The following is a 12,547-nucleotide window of genomic DNA, read 5'->3' as shown; positions in this document are numbered from 1 at the left end:
GAAAACGTCTAATGTGCAGAAGAGGTCTCATCTGTTTTGAAAACACTCTCTTCAAAACCATCTACCTTTTGATAGTGACTAACGTCGTCTCTCAAGGTTATATATCGTTGTTCTCGTTGAAAATGACTTTACCAAAACATAGAATCTTGTCCAAAAAAAACGTTTACCAGAACCAGCTGCACCTGAAGCAGGAAACACTTCAGAATAATGTATATTCTGCTGTCGTGGCATCGTAATTTCCTCGTACCTATTTAATCTTCACTATATTCAAGTGAAAGAAATACAACTTTAAATAAGTACGTAAAACAGGAGATTCTGATAACAACAATAAGATATTAAGCATCGCAAATAGCCTTTACTAAGTGAAGACATTCTGGAAAAATAAAGAAAACTGCACAAAAATTGATAAACAGAACAAGGAGTCTTCAAGAAAACAATGATCTCTATAGGTGGTTGTCGCTCTCTCCCTGTAAGAGTGCAAGACATGGCGTTTAGGACCCTTGAGTCGCTATCTGTGGTCTGTTTATTTCCAATTCCAATCAAATAACATGTATGCATTGTCAGACGTAGTGGAATTTACGATATTATCGCCAATTCCACCGATCGGTAAAAATAAAGTACATCAAACAGTCGGTGGTGAACGACTTTGAAGAATTGCCTTAACTTTTTCCGTCCGTCAGTAAGTTGTAGATGATAACTCGCATATCCATGCAATAATTCTAACCGCTAATTAAAACAAAAGGTTAAAGAACGAAACATATAGGTTGATTAGCTGTCACAGCTTGAATAGTTGTTCTCAACAAACACTGACCGAGTCGTGATCTTTAAACATTACCTGTACAACTAAGAAGGTACGTTTCCTAAACTTAAAATAAAGTCGCGTGAATCGACATTTCAAACTCTTTCACGCATTTGATTTGGAAAGAAAAACATAGAGGAACACTTTCCATGGAACAGGAGTTCTAAATTGCTGGTCAGATTCTTCGTCGAATGTTATATGATTACACGATGGCATATTGAAAACGTGAAATTTCGCAGCTGTGCACGCATTATATCCAAAATTAATAGCGATTCTTTTCGGTTTATTAAACAACATTTATACGAATTTCGGAAGGTGGGAAAGCAAGAAAAGGAAAAGTGTAAATCCTGTGACATTTTGGGAAATTCGTCTCTAAGCTTGGACATTGAATTTATGATGAAAATTTCGTTCCATTGTTTTACTAACCTGAACAAAAAGGAAGCCAACGATTTATATAATAAATATGTGCCTGCCAGGTTTCGAATTCTGGGACCTTCCGTGTAAAGTATGTGGTAACCACCACATCACAAGCACGTAACTTCCTGTTTTCATCCTTATACTATTTTCAGAATAAGTCATTATTGTTTCAAATAGCTCATTTCTGCAAACTAAACAAACACAAATATTTTGACTGCTTTACATAAAACCGTAAATACATTAATGATAATCCTTGTTTACGAAAGCCAAAGTAATGGCATAATGTGCTAACGTGTCTTCAAACGACATCATCGAGCCTACAGTATTCCACGTTTTCATACTCTCGCTTCATTCCTTTTAAATGCACGGTTTTACATACCTGTTCTTTTCTAGTAGAAACTGAACAGAATCATAATCCTCTTTAATTTTTTTATCACAATTATTACACGAAAACGTAATAAGAGATTTAATACGTCTTTAACCTTCAATATGTTTGTGGATTCCGCGAAAATATTTCATATTTTATTCTTGCAACCAATTCGATGACTCTGGTTGATGTCTCGTCCTCGCACCCAACTTCAAGGTGTTCAATACGAGCTTTTTAAGGCAGACTCTCGTCCTAAATGATAATTTGTAAAGGCGCTCTTGTTTTAACAGTACGTTGACAGTCGCAGGTTGTAGGATATCACATCGGTGGGAAAACGTCTAATGTGCAGAAGAGGTATCATCTGTTTTGAAAAACACCTCTTCAAAACCATCTACTCTTGGTGACTAACGTCGTCTCTCAAGGTTATATATCGTTGTTCTCGTTGAAAATGACGCAACCAAAACATAGAATCTTGTTCCAAAAAAACGCTTACCAGAACCAGCTGCACCTGGAAGCAGGAAACACTTCAGAATAATGTATATTCTGCTGTCGTGGCATCGTAATTTCTCTGTACCTATTTAATCTTCACTATATTCAAGTGAAAGAAATACAATTTTTAAATAAGTACGTAAAACAGGAGATCTGATAACAATAATAAGATATTAAGCATCGCAAATAGCCTTTACTAAGTGAAGACATTCTGGAAAAATAAAGAAATCAGACAAAAATTGATAAACAGAACAAGGAGTCTTCAAGAAAACAATGATCTCTATAGGCGGTCGCTTCTCTTCCCTGTAAGAGTGGCAAGACATGGCGTTTAGGACCTTTGAGTCGCTATTCTGTGGTTCGTTTATTTCAATTCCAATCAAATAACATGTATGCATTGTCAGACGTAGTGGAATTTTACGATATTATCGCCAATTCCACCGATCGGTAAAAATAAAGTACATCAAACAGTCGGTGGTGAACGACTTTGAAGAATTGCCTTAACTCTTTCCGTCACCATTTATGATGAAAATTTCGTTCCACGTTCTTACCAACTGAATTAAAAGGAAACAAACGATTTAAATAATAAATATGTGCCTGCCAGGGTTCGAACCTGGGACCTTCCGCGTGTAAAGCGGATGTGATAACCACTACACCACAAGCACGTCACTTCCTGTTTTCTTCCTTTTACTATTTTCAAAATAAATCATTAACGTTTCAAATATCTCATTTCGCAAACTAAACAAACACAAATATAATGACAGCTTTACATATAACCGTAAATAAAATAACACTCTTCCTTGTCTACGAAAGCCAAAAGTAATTTCATAATGTGCTAACGTGTCTTCAAACGACATCATCGAGCCTACAGTATTCAACGTTTTCACCCCTCGCTCAATTGCCTTTAAACGTGCAATTTAATTTACTCGTTCTTTTCTCTTCTAGTAGAAACTGAACAGAAGAATTTCATAACTTTAATTTTTTATCACAATTATTACACGAAAACGTAATAAGCGATTTAATACGTCTTTAAATCCTTCAATATGCTTATGGATTCCTGCGAAAAATATTTCATATTTCTTATCTTGCGACCAATTAGATGATCGCACTCTGGCTGATGTCTCGTTCTCGCACCCAACTTCTTCAAGGTGTTCAATACGACAAAGTTTCATGGTGACTCTCAAGCTCCTAAAATGATAATTTTGTAAAGGCGCTCTTGTTTTAACAGTACGTTGACAGTCGCGGGTTGTAGGATATCACATCGGTGGGAAAACGTCTAATGTGCAGAAGAGGTCTCATCTGTTTTGAAAACACTCTCTTCAAAACCATCTACTCTTGATGACTAACGTCGTCTCTCAAGGTTATATATCGTTGTTCTCGTTGAAAATGACTTTACCAAAACATAGAATCTTGTTCAAAAAAACGTTTACCAGAACCAGCTGCACCTGGAAGCAGGAAACACTTCAGAATAATGTATATTCTGCTGTCGTGGCATCGTAATTTCCTCGTACCTATTTAATCTTCACTATATTCAAGTGAAAGAAATACAATTTTAAATAAGTACGTAAAACAGGAGATTCGATAACAACAATAAGATATTAAGCATCGCAAATAGCCTTTACTAAGTGAAGACATTCTGGAAAAATAAAGAAATCAGACAAAAATTGATAAACAGAACAAGGAGTCTTCAAGAAAACAATGATCTCTATAGGCGGTCGCTTCTCTTCCCTGTAAGAGTGGCAAGACATGGCGTTTAGGACCTTTGAGTCGCTATCTGTGGTTCGTTTATTTCCAATTCCAATCAAATAACATGTATGCATTGTCAGACGTAGTGGAATTTACGATATTATCGCCAATTCCACCGATCGGTAAAATAAAGTACATCAAACAGTCGGTGGTGAACGACTTTGAAGAATTGCCTTAACTCTTTTCCGTCACTAGTAAGTTGCAGATGATAACTCGCATATCCATGCAATAGTTCTAACCGCTATTTAAAACAAAAGGTTAAAGAACGAAACATATAGGTTGATTAGCTGTCACAGCTTGAATAGTTGTTCTCAACAAACACTGACGGAGTCGTGATCATTAAACATTACCTGTACAACTAAGAAGGTACGTTACCTAAACTTAAAATAAGGTCGCGTGAATCGACATTTCAAACTCTTCACGCATTTGAATTGGAAAAAAAACATAGAGGAACACTTTCCATGGAACAGGAGTTCTAAATTGCTGGTCAGATTCTTCGTCGAATGTTATATGATTACACGAAGGCCTATTGAAAACGTGAAATTTCGCAGCCGTGCACGCATTATATCCAAAACCAATAGCGATTCTTTTTCGGTTTATTAAACAACATTTATACGAATTTCGGAAGGTGGTTACAAGAAAAGGAAAAAAGTGTGTAAATCCTGTGACATCTCAGAACCGTCTCAAGCTCTGACACTGAATTTATGATGAAAATTTCGTTCCACGTTCTTACCAACTGAATTAAAAGGAAACAAACGATTTAAATAATAAATATGTGCCTGCCAGGGTTCGAACCTGGGACCTTCCGCGTGTAAAGCGGATGTGATAACCACTACACCACAAGCACGTCACTTCCTGTTTTCTTCCTTTTTACTGTTTTCAAAATAAATCATTAACGTTTCAAATATCTCATTTCGCAAACTAAACAAACACAAATATAATGACAGCTTTACATATAACCGTAAATAAAATAACACTCTTCCTTGTCTACGAAAGCCAAAAGTAATTTCATAATGTGCTAACGTGTCTTCAAACGACATCATCGAGCCTACAGTATTCAACGTTTTCACACCTCGCTCAATTGCCTTTAAACGTGCAATTTAATTTACTCGTTCTTTTCTCTTCTAGTAGAAACTGAACAGAAGAATTTCATAACTTTAATTTTTTTATCACAATTATTACACGAAAACGTAATAAGCGATTTAATACGTCTTTAAATCCTTCAATATGCTTATGGATTCCTGCGAAAAATATTTCATATTTCTTATCTTGCGACCAATTAGATGATCGCACTCTGGCTGATGTCTCGTTCTCGCACCCAACTTCTTCAAGGTGTTCAATACGACAAAGTTTCATGGTGACTCTCAAGCTCCTAAAATGATAATTTTGTAAAGGCGCTCTTGTTTTAACAGTACGTTGACAGTCGCGGGTTGTAGGATATCACATCGGTGGGAAAACGTCTAATGTGCAGAAGAGGTCTCATCTGTTTTGAAAACACTCTCTTCAAAACCATCTACTCTTGATGACTAACGTCGTCTCTCAAGGTTATATATCGTTGTTCTCGTTGAAAATGACTTTACCAAAACATAGAATCTTGTTCAAAAAAAACGTTTACCAGAACCAGCTGCACCTGGAAGCAGGAAACACTTCAGAATAATGTATATTCTGCTGTCGTGGCATCGTAATTTCCTCGTACCTATTTAATCTTCACTATATTCAAGTGAAAGAAATACAATTTTAAATAAGTACGTAAAACAGGAGATTCGATAACAACAATAAGATATTAAGCATCGCAAATAGCCTTTACTAAGTGAAGACATTCTGGAAAAATAAAGAAATCAGACAAAATTGATAAACAGAACAAGGAGTCTTCAAGAAAACAATGATCTCTATAGGCGGTCGCTTCTCTTCCCTGTAAGAGTGGCAAGACATGGCGTTTAGGACCTTTGAGTCGCTATCTGTGGTTCGTTTATTTCCAATTCCAATCAAATAACATGTATGCATTGTCAGACGTAGTGGAATTTACGATATTATCGCCAATTCCACCGATCGGTAAAAATAAAGTACATCAAACAGTCGGTGGTGAACGACTTTGAAGAATTGCCTTAACTCTTTTCCGTCACTAGTAAGTTGCAGATGATAACTCGCATATCCATGCAATAGTTCTAACCGCTATTTAAAACAAAAGGTTAAAGAACGAAACATATAGGTTGATTAGCTGTCACAGCTTGAATAGTTGTTCTCAACAAACACTGACGGAGTCGTGATCTTTAAACATTACCTGTACAACTAAGAAGGTACGTTACCTAAACTTAAAATAAGGTCGCGTGAATCGACATTTCAAACTCTTCACGCATTTGAATTGGAAAAAAAACATAGAGGAACCCTTTCCATGGAACAGGAGTTCTAAATTGCTGGTCAGATTCTTCGTCGAATGTTATATGATTACACGATGGCATATTGAAAACGTGAAATTTCGCAGCCGTGCACGCATTATATCCAAAACCAATAGCGATTCTTTTTCGGTTTATTAAACAACATTTATACGAATTTCGGAAGGTGGTTACAAGAAAAGGAAAAAAGTGTGTAAATCCTGTGACATCTCAGAACCGTCTCACGCTCTGACACTGAATTTATGATGAAATTTTCGTTCCACGTTCTTACCAACTGAATTAAAAGGAAACAAACGATTTAAATAATAAATATGTGCCTGCCAGGGTTCGAACCTGGGACCTTCCGCGTGTAAAGCGGATGTGATAACCACTACACCACAAGCACGTCACTTCCTGTTTTCTTCCTTTTTACTGTTTTCAAAATTAATCATTAACGTTTCAAATATCTCATTTCGCAAACTAAACAAACACAAATATAATGACAGCTTTACATATAACCGTAAATAAAATAACACTCTTCCTTGTCTACGAAAGCCAAAAGTAATTTCATAATGTGCTAACGTGTCTTCAAACGACATCATCGAGCCTACAGTATTCAACGTTTTCACACCTCGCTCAATTGCCTTTAAACGTGCAATTTAATTTACTCGTTCTTTTCTCTTTCTAGTAGAAACTGAACAGAAGAATTTCATAACTTTAATTTTTTATCACAATTATTACACGAAAACGTAATAAGCGATTTAATACGTCTTTTAAATCCTTCAATATGCTTATGGATTCCTGCGAAAAATATTTCATATTTCTTATCTTGCGACCAATTAGATGATCGCACTCTGGCTGATGTCTCGTTCTCGCACCCAACTTCTTCAAGGTGTTCAATACGACAAAGTTTCATGGTGACTCTCAAGCTCCTAAAATGATAATTTTGTAAAGGCGCTCTTGTTTTAACAGTACGTTGACAGTCGCGGGTTGTAGGATATCACATCGGTGGGAAAACGTCTAATGTGCAGAAGAGGTCTCATCTGTTTTGAAAACACTCTTCAAAACCATCTACTCTTGATGACTAACGTCGTCTCTCAAGGTTATATATCGTTGTTCTCGTTGAAAATGACTTTACCAAAACATAGAATCTTGTTCAACAAAAACGTTTACCAGAACCAGCTGCACCTGGAAGCAGGAAACACTTCAGAATAATGTATATTCTGCTGTCGTGGCATCGTAATTTCCTCGTACCTATTTAATCTTCACTATATTCAAGTGAAAGAAATACAATTTTAAATAAGTACGTAAAACAGGAGATTCGATAACAACAATAAGATATTAAGCATCGCAAATAGCCTTTACTAAGTGAAGACATTCTGGAAAAATAAAGAAATCAGACAAAAATTGATAAACAGAACAAGGAGTCTTCAAGAAAACAATGATCTCTATAGGCGGTCGCTTCTCTTCCCTGTAAGAGTGGCAAGACATGGCGTTTAGGACCTTTGAGTCGCTATCTGTGGTTCGTTTATTTCCAATTCCAATCAAATAACATGTATGCATTGTCAGACGTAGTGGAATTTACGATATTATCGCCAATTCCACCGATCGGTAAAAAATAAAGTACATCAAACAGTCGGTGGTGAACGACTTTGAAGAATTGCCTTAACTCTTTTCCGTCACTAGTAAGTTGCAGATGATAACTCGCATATCCATGCAATAGTTCTAACCGCTATTTAAAACAAAAGGTTAAAGAACGAAACATATAGGTTGATTAGCTGTCACAGCTTGAATAGTTGTTCTCAACAAACACTGACGGAGTCGTGATCTTTAAACATTACCTGTACAACTAAGAAGGTACGTTACCTAAACTTAAAATAAGGTCGCGTGAATCGACATTTCAAACTCTTCACGCATTTGAATTGAAAAAAAAAACATAGAGGAACCCTTTCCATGGAACAGGAGTTCTAAATTGCTGGTCAGATTCTTCGTCGAATGTTATATGATTACACGATGGCATATTGAAAACGTGAAATTTCGCAGCCGTGCACGCATTATATCCAAAACCAATAGCGATTCTTTTTCGGTTTATTAAACAACATTTATACGAATTTCGGAAGGTGGTTACAAGAAAAGGAAAAAAGTGTGTAAATCCTGTGACATCTCAGAACCGTCTCACGCTCTGACACTGAATTTATGATGAAAATTTCGTTCCACGTTCTTACCAACTGAATTAAAAGGAAACAAACGATTTAAATAATAAATATGTGCCTGCCAGGGTTCGAACCTGGGACCTTCCGCGTGTAAAGCGGATGTGATAACCACTACACCACAAGCACGTCACTTCCTGTTTTCTTCCTTTTTACTGTTTTCAAAATTAATCATTAACGTTTCAAATATCTCATTTCGCAAACTAAACAAACACAAATATAATGACAGCTTTACATATAACCGTAAATAAAATAACACTCTTCCTTGTCTACGAAAGCCAAAAGTAATTTCATAATGTGCTAACGTGTCTTCAAACGACATCATCGAGCCTACAGTATTCAACGTTTTCACCCCTCGCTCAATTGCCTTTAAACGTGCAATTTAATTTACTCGTTCTTTTCTCTTCTAGTAGAAACTGAACAGAAGAATTTCATAACTTTAATTTTTTTATCACAATTATTACACGAAAACGTAATAAGCGATTTAATACGTCTTTAAATCCTTCAATATGCTTATGGATTCCTGCGAAAAATATTTCATATTTCTTATCTTGCGACCAATTAGATGATCGCACTCTGGCTGATGTCTCGTTCTCGCACCCAACTTCTTCAAGGTGTTCAATACGACAAAGTTTCATGGTGACTCTCAAGCTCCTAAAATGATAATTTTGTAAAGGCGCTCTTGTTTTAACAGTACGTTGACAGTCGCGGGTTGTAGGATATCACATCGGTGGGAAAACGTCTAATGTGCAGAAGAGGTCTCATCTGTTTTGAAAACACTCTCTTCAAAAACCATCTACTCTTGGCGACTAACGTCGTCTCTCAAGGTTATATATCGTTGTTCTCGTTGAAAATGACTTTACCAAAACATAGAATCTTGTTCAACAAAAACGTTTACAAGAACCAGCTGCACCTGGAAGCAGGAAACACTTCAGAATAATGTATATTCTGCTGTCGTGGCATCGTAATTTCCTCGTACCTATTTAATCTTCACTATATTCAAGTGAAAGAAATACAATTTTAAATAAGTACGTAAAACAGGAGATTCGATAACAACAATAAGATATTAAGCATCGCAAATAGCCTTTACTAAGTGAAGACATTCTGGAAAAATAAAGAAATCAGACAAAAATTGATAAACAGAACAAGGAGTCTTCAAGAAAACAATGATCTCTATAGGCGGTCGCTTCTCTTCCCTGTAAGAGTGGCAAGACATGGCGTTTAGGACCTTTGAGTCGCTATCTGTGGTTCGTTTATTTCCAATTCCAATCAAATAACATGTATGCATTGTCAGACGTAGTGGAATTTACGATATTATCGCCAATTCCACCGATCGGTAAAAATAAAGTACATCAAACAGTCGGTGGTGAACGACTTTGAAGAATTGCCTTAACTCTTTTCCGTCACTAGTAAGTTGCAGATGATAACTCGCATATCCATGCAATAGTTCTAACCGCTATTTAAAACAAAAGGTTAAAGAACGAAACATATAGGTTGATTAGCTGTCACAGCTTGAATAGTTGTTCTCAACAAACACTGACGGAGTCGTGATCTTTAAACATTACCTGTACAACTAAGAAGGTACGTTACCTAAACTTAAAATAAGGTCGCGTGAATCGACATTTCAAACTCTTCACGCATTTGAATTAGAAAAAAAACATAGAGGAACCCTTTCCATGGAACAGGAGTTCTAAATTGCTGGTCAGATTCTTCGTCGAATGTTATATGATTACACGATGGCATATTGAAAACGTGAAATTTCGCAGCCGTGCACGCATTATATCCAAAACCAATAGCGATTCTTTTCGGTTTATTAAACAACATTTATACGAATTTCGGAAGGTGGTTACAAGAAAAGGAAAAAGTGTGTAAATCCTGTGACATCTCAGAACCGTCTCACGCTCTGACACTGAATTTATGATGAAAATTTCGTTCCACGTTCTTACCAACTGAATTAAAAGGAAACAAACGATTTAAATAATAAATATGTGCCTGCCAGGGTTCGAACCTGGGACCTTCCGCGTGTAAAGCGGATGTGGTAACCACTACATCACAAGCACGTCACTTCCTGTTTTCTTCCTTTTTACTATTTTCAAAATAAATCATTAACGTTTCAAATATCTCATTTCGCAAACTAAACAAACACAAATATAATGACAGCTTTACATATAACCGTAAATAAAATAACACTCTTCCTTGTCTACGAAAGCCAAAAGTAATTTCATAATGTGCTAACGTGTCTTCAAACGACATCATCGAGCCTACAGTATTCAACGTTTTCACACCTCGCTCAATTGCCTTTAAACGTGCAATTTAATTTACTCGTTCTTTTCTCTTTCTAGTAGAAACTGAACAGAAGAATTTCATAACTTTAATTTTTTTATCACAATTATTACACGAAAACGTAATAAGCGATTTAATACGTCTTTTAAATCCTTCAATATGCTTATGGATTCCTGCGAAAAATATTTCATATTTCTTATCTTGCGACCAATTACATGATCGCACTCTGGCTGATGTCTCGTTCTCGCACACAACTTCTTCAAGGTGTTCAATACGACAAAGTTTCATGGTGACTCTCAAGCTCCTAAAATGATAATTTTGTAAAGGCGCTCTTGTTTTAACAGTACGTTGACAGTCGCGGGTTGTAGGATATCACATCGGTGGGAAAACGTCTAATGTGCAGAAGAGGTCTCATCTGTTTTGAAAACACTCTCTTCAAAAAACCATCTACTCTTGGCGACTAACGTCGTCTCTCAAGGTTATATATCGTTGTTCTCGTTGAAAATGACTTTACCAAAACATAGAATCTTGTTCAACAAAAACGTTTACCAGAACCAGCTGCACCTGGAAGCAGGAAACACTTCAGAATAATGTATATTCTGCTGTCGTGGCATCGTAATTTCCTCGTACCTATTTAATCTTCACTATATTCAAGTGAAAGAAATACAATTTTAAATAAGTACGTAAAACAGGAGATTCGATAACAACAATAAGATATTAAGCATCGCAAATAGCCTTTACTAAGTGAAGACATTCTGGAAAAATAAAGAAATCAGACAAAAATTGATAAACAGAACAAGGAGTCTTCAAGAAAACAATGATCTCTATAGGCGGTCGCTTCTCTTCCCTGTAAGAGTGGCAAGACATGGCGTTTAGGACCTTTGAGTCGCTATCTGTGGTTCGTTTATTTCCAATTCCAATCAAATAACATGTATGCATTGTCAGACGTAGTGGAATTTACGATATTATCGCCAATTCCACCGATCGGTAAAAATAAAGTACATCAAACAGTCGGTGGTGAACGACTTTGAAGAATTGCCTTAACTCTTTTCCGTCACTAGTAAGTTGCAGATGATAACTCGCATATCCATGCAATAGTTCTAACCGCTATTTAAAACAAAAGGTTAAAGAACGAAACATATAGGTTGATTAGCTGTCACAGCTTGAATAGTTGTTCTCAACAAACACTGACGGAGTCGTGATCTTTAAACATTACCTGTACAACTAAGAAGGTACGTTACCTAAACTTAAAATAAGGTCGCGTGAATCGACATTTCAAACTCTTCACGCATTTGAAATAGAAAAAAAACATAGAGGAACACTTTCCATGGAACAGGAGTTCTAAATTGCTGGTCAGATTCTTCGTCGAATGTTATATGATTACACGATGGCATATTGAAAACGTGAAATTTCGCAGCCGTGCACGCATTATATCCAAAACCAATAGCGATTCTTTTTCGGTTTATTAAACAACATTTATACGAATTTCGGAAGGTGGTTACAAGAAAAGGAAAAAAGTGTGTAAATCCTGTGACATCTCAGAACCGTCTCACGCTCTGACACTGAATTTATGATGAAAATTTCGTTCCACGTTCTTACCAACTGAATTAAAAGGAAACAAACGATTTAAATAATAATATGTGCCTGCCAGGGTTCGAACCTGGGACCTTCCGCGTGTAAAGCGGATGTGATAACCACTACACCACAAGCACGTCACTTCCTGTTTTCTTCCTTTTACTGTTTTCAAAATAAATCATTAACGTTTCAAATATCTCATTTCGCAAACTAAACAAACACAAATATAATGACAGCTTTACATATAACCGTAAATAAAATAACACTCTTCCTTGTCTACGAAAGCCAAAAG

General features: G+C 36.3%; 6 non-coding genes across 6 annotated transcripts; all 6 read right to left on the bottom strand.

Moving 5' to 3' along the window:
* Positions 1-2,661: 2,661 nt before the first annotated feature.
* On the bottom strand, positions 2,662-2,734 carry TRNAV-UAC (transfer RNA valine (anticodon UAC)). Its single transcript has one exon. It is a non-coding gene; the product is annotated as a tRNA-Val (tRNA).
* A 1,855-nt stretch (positions 2,735-4,589) lies between these two features.
* Positions 4,590-4,662, bottom strand: TRNAV-UAC (transfer RNA valine (anticodon UAC)). Its single transcript has one exon. It is a non-coding gene; the product is annotated as a tRNA-Val (tRNA).
* Positions 4,663-6,520: 1,858 nt separating this feature from the next.
* TRNAV-UAC (transfer RNA valine (anticodon UAC)) lies at positions 6,521-6,593 on the bottom strand. The gene has a single exon. It is a non-coding gene; the product is annotated as a tRNA-Val (tRNA).
* A 1,860-nt stretch (positions 6,594-8,453) lies between these two features.
* Positions 8,454-8,526, bottom strand: TRNAV-UAC (transfer RNA valine (anticodon UAC)). The gene has a single exon. It is a non-coding gene; the product is annotated as a tRNA-Val (tRNA).
* A 1,858-nt stretch (positions 8,527-10,384) lies between these two features.
* On the bottom strand, positions 10,385-10,457 carry TRNAV-UAC (transfer RNA valine (anticodon UAC)). The gene has a single exon. It is a non-coding gene; the product is annotated as a tRNA-Val (tRNA).
* A 1,862-nt stretch (positions 10,458-12,319) lies between these two features.
* TRNAV-UAC (transfer RNA valine (anticodon UAC)) lies at positions 12,320-12,392 on the bottom strand. The gene has a single exon. It is a non-coding gene; the product is annotated as a tRNA-Val (tRNA).
* Between the last annotated feature and the right edge of the window lie 155 nt (positions 12,393-12,547).

The sequence above is a fragment of the Tachypleus tridentatus genome, chromosome 13 (genome assembly GCF_004210375.1).
Source record: "Tachypleus tridentatus isolate NWPU-2018 chromosome 13, ASM421037v1, whole genome shotgun sequence".
NCBI lineage: Eukaryota > Metazoa > Arthropoda > Merostomata > Xiphosura > Limulidae > Tachypleus > Tachypleus tridentatus.
The sequence above is the reverse complement of the archived record's forward strand: the minus strand, read 5'-3'. Positions and strand labels throughout refer to the sequence as shown.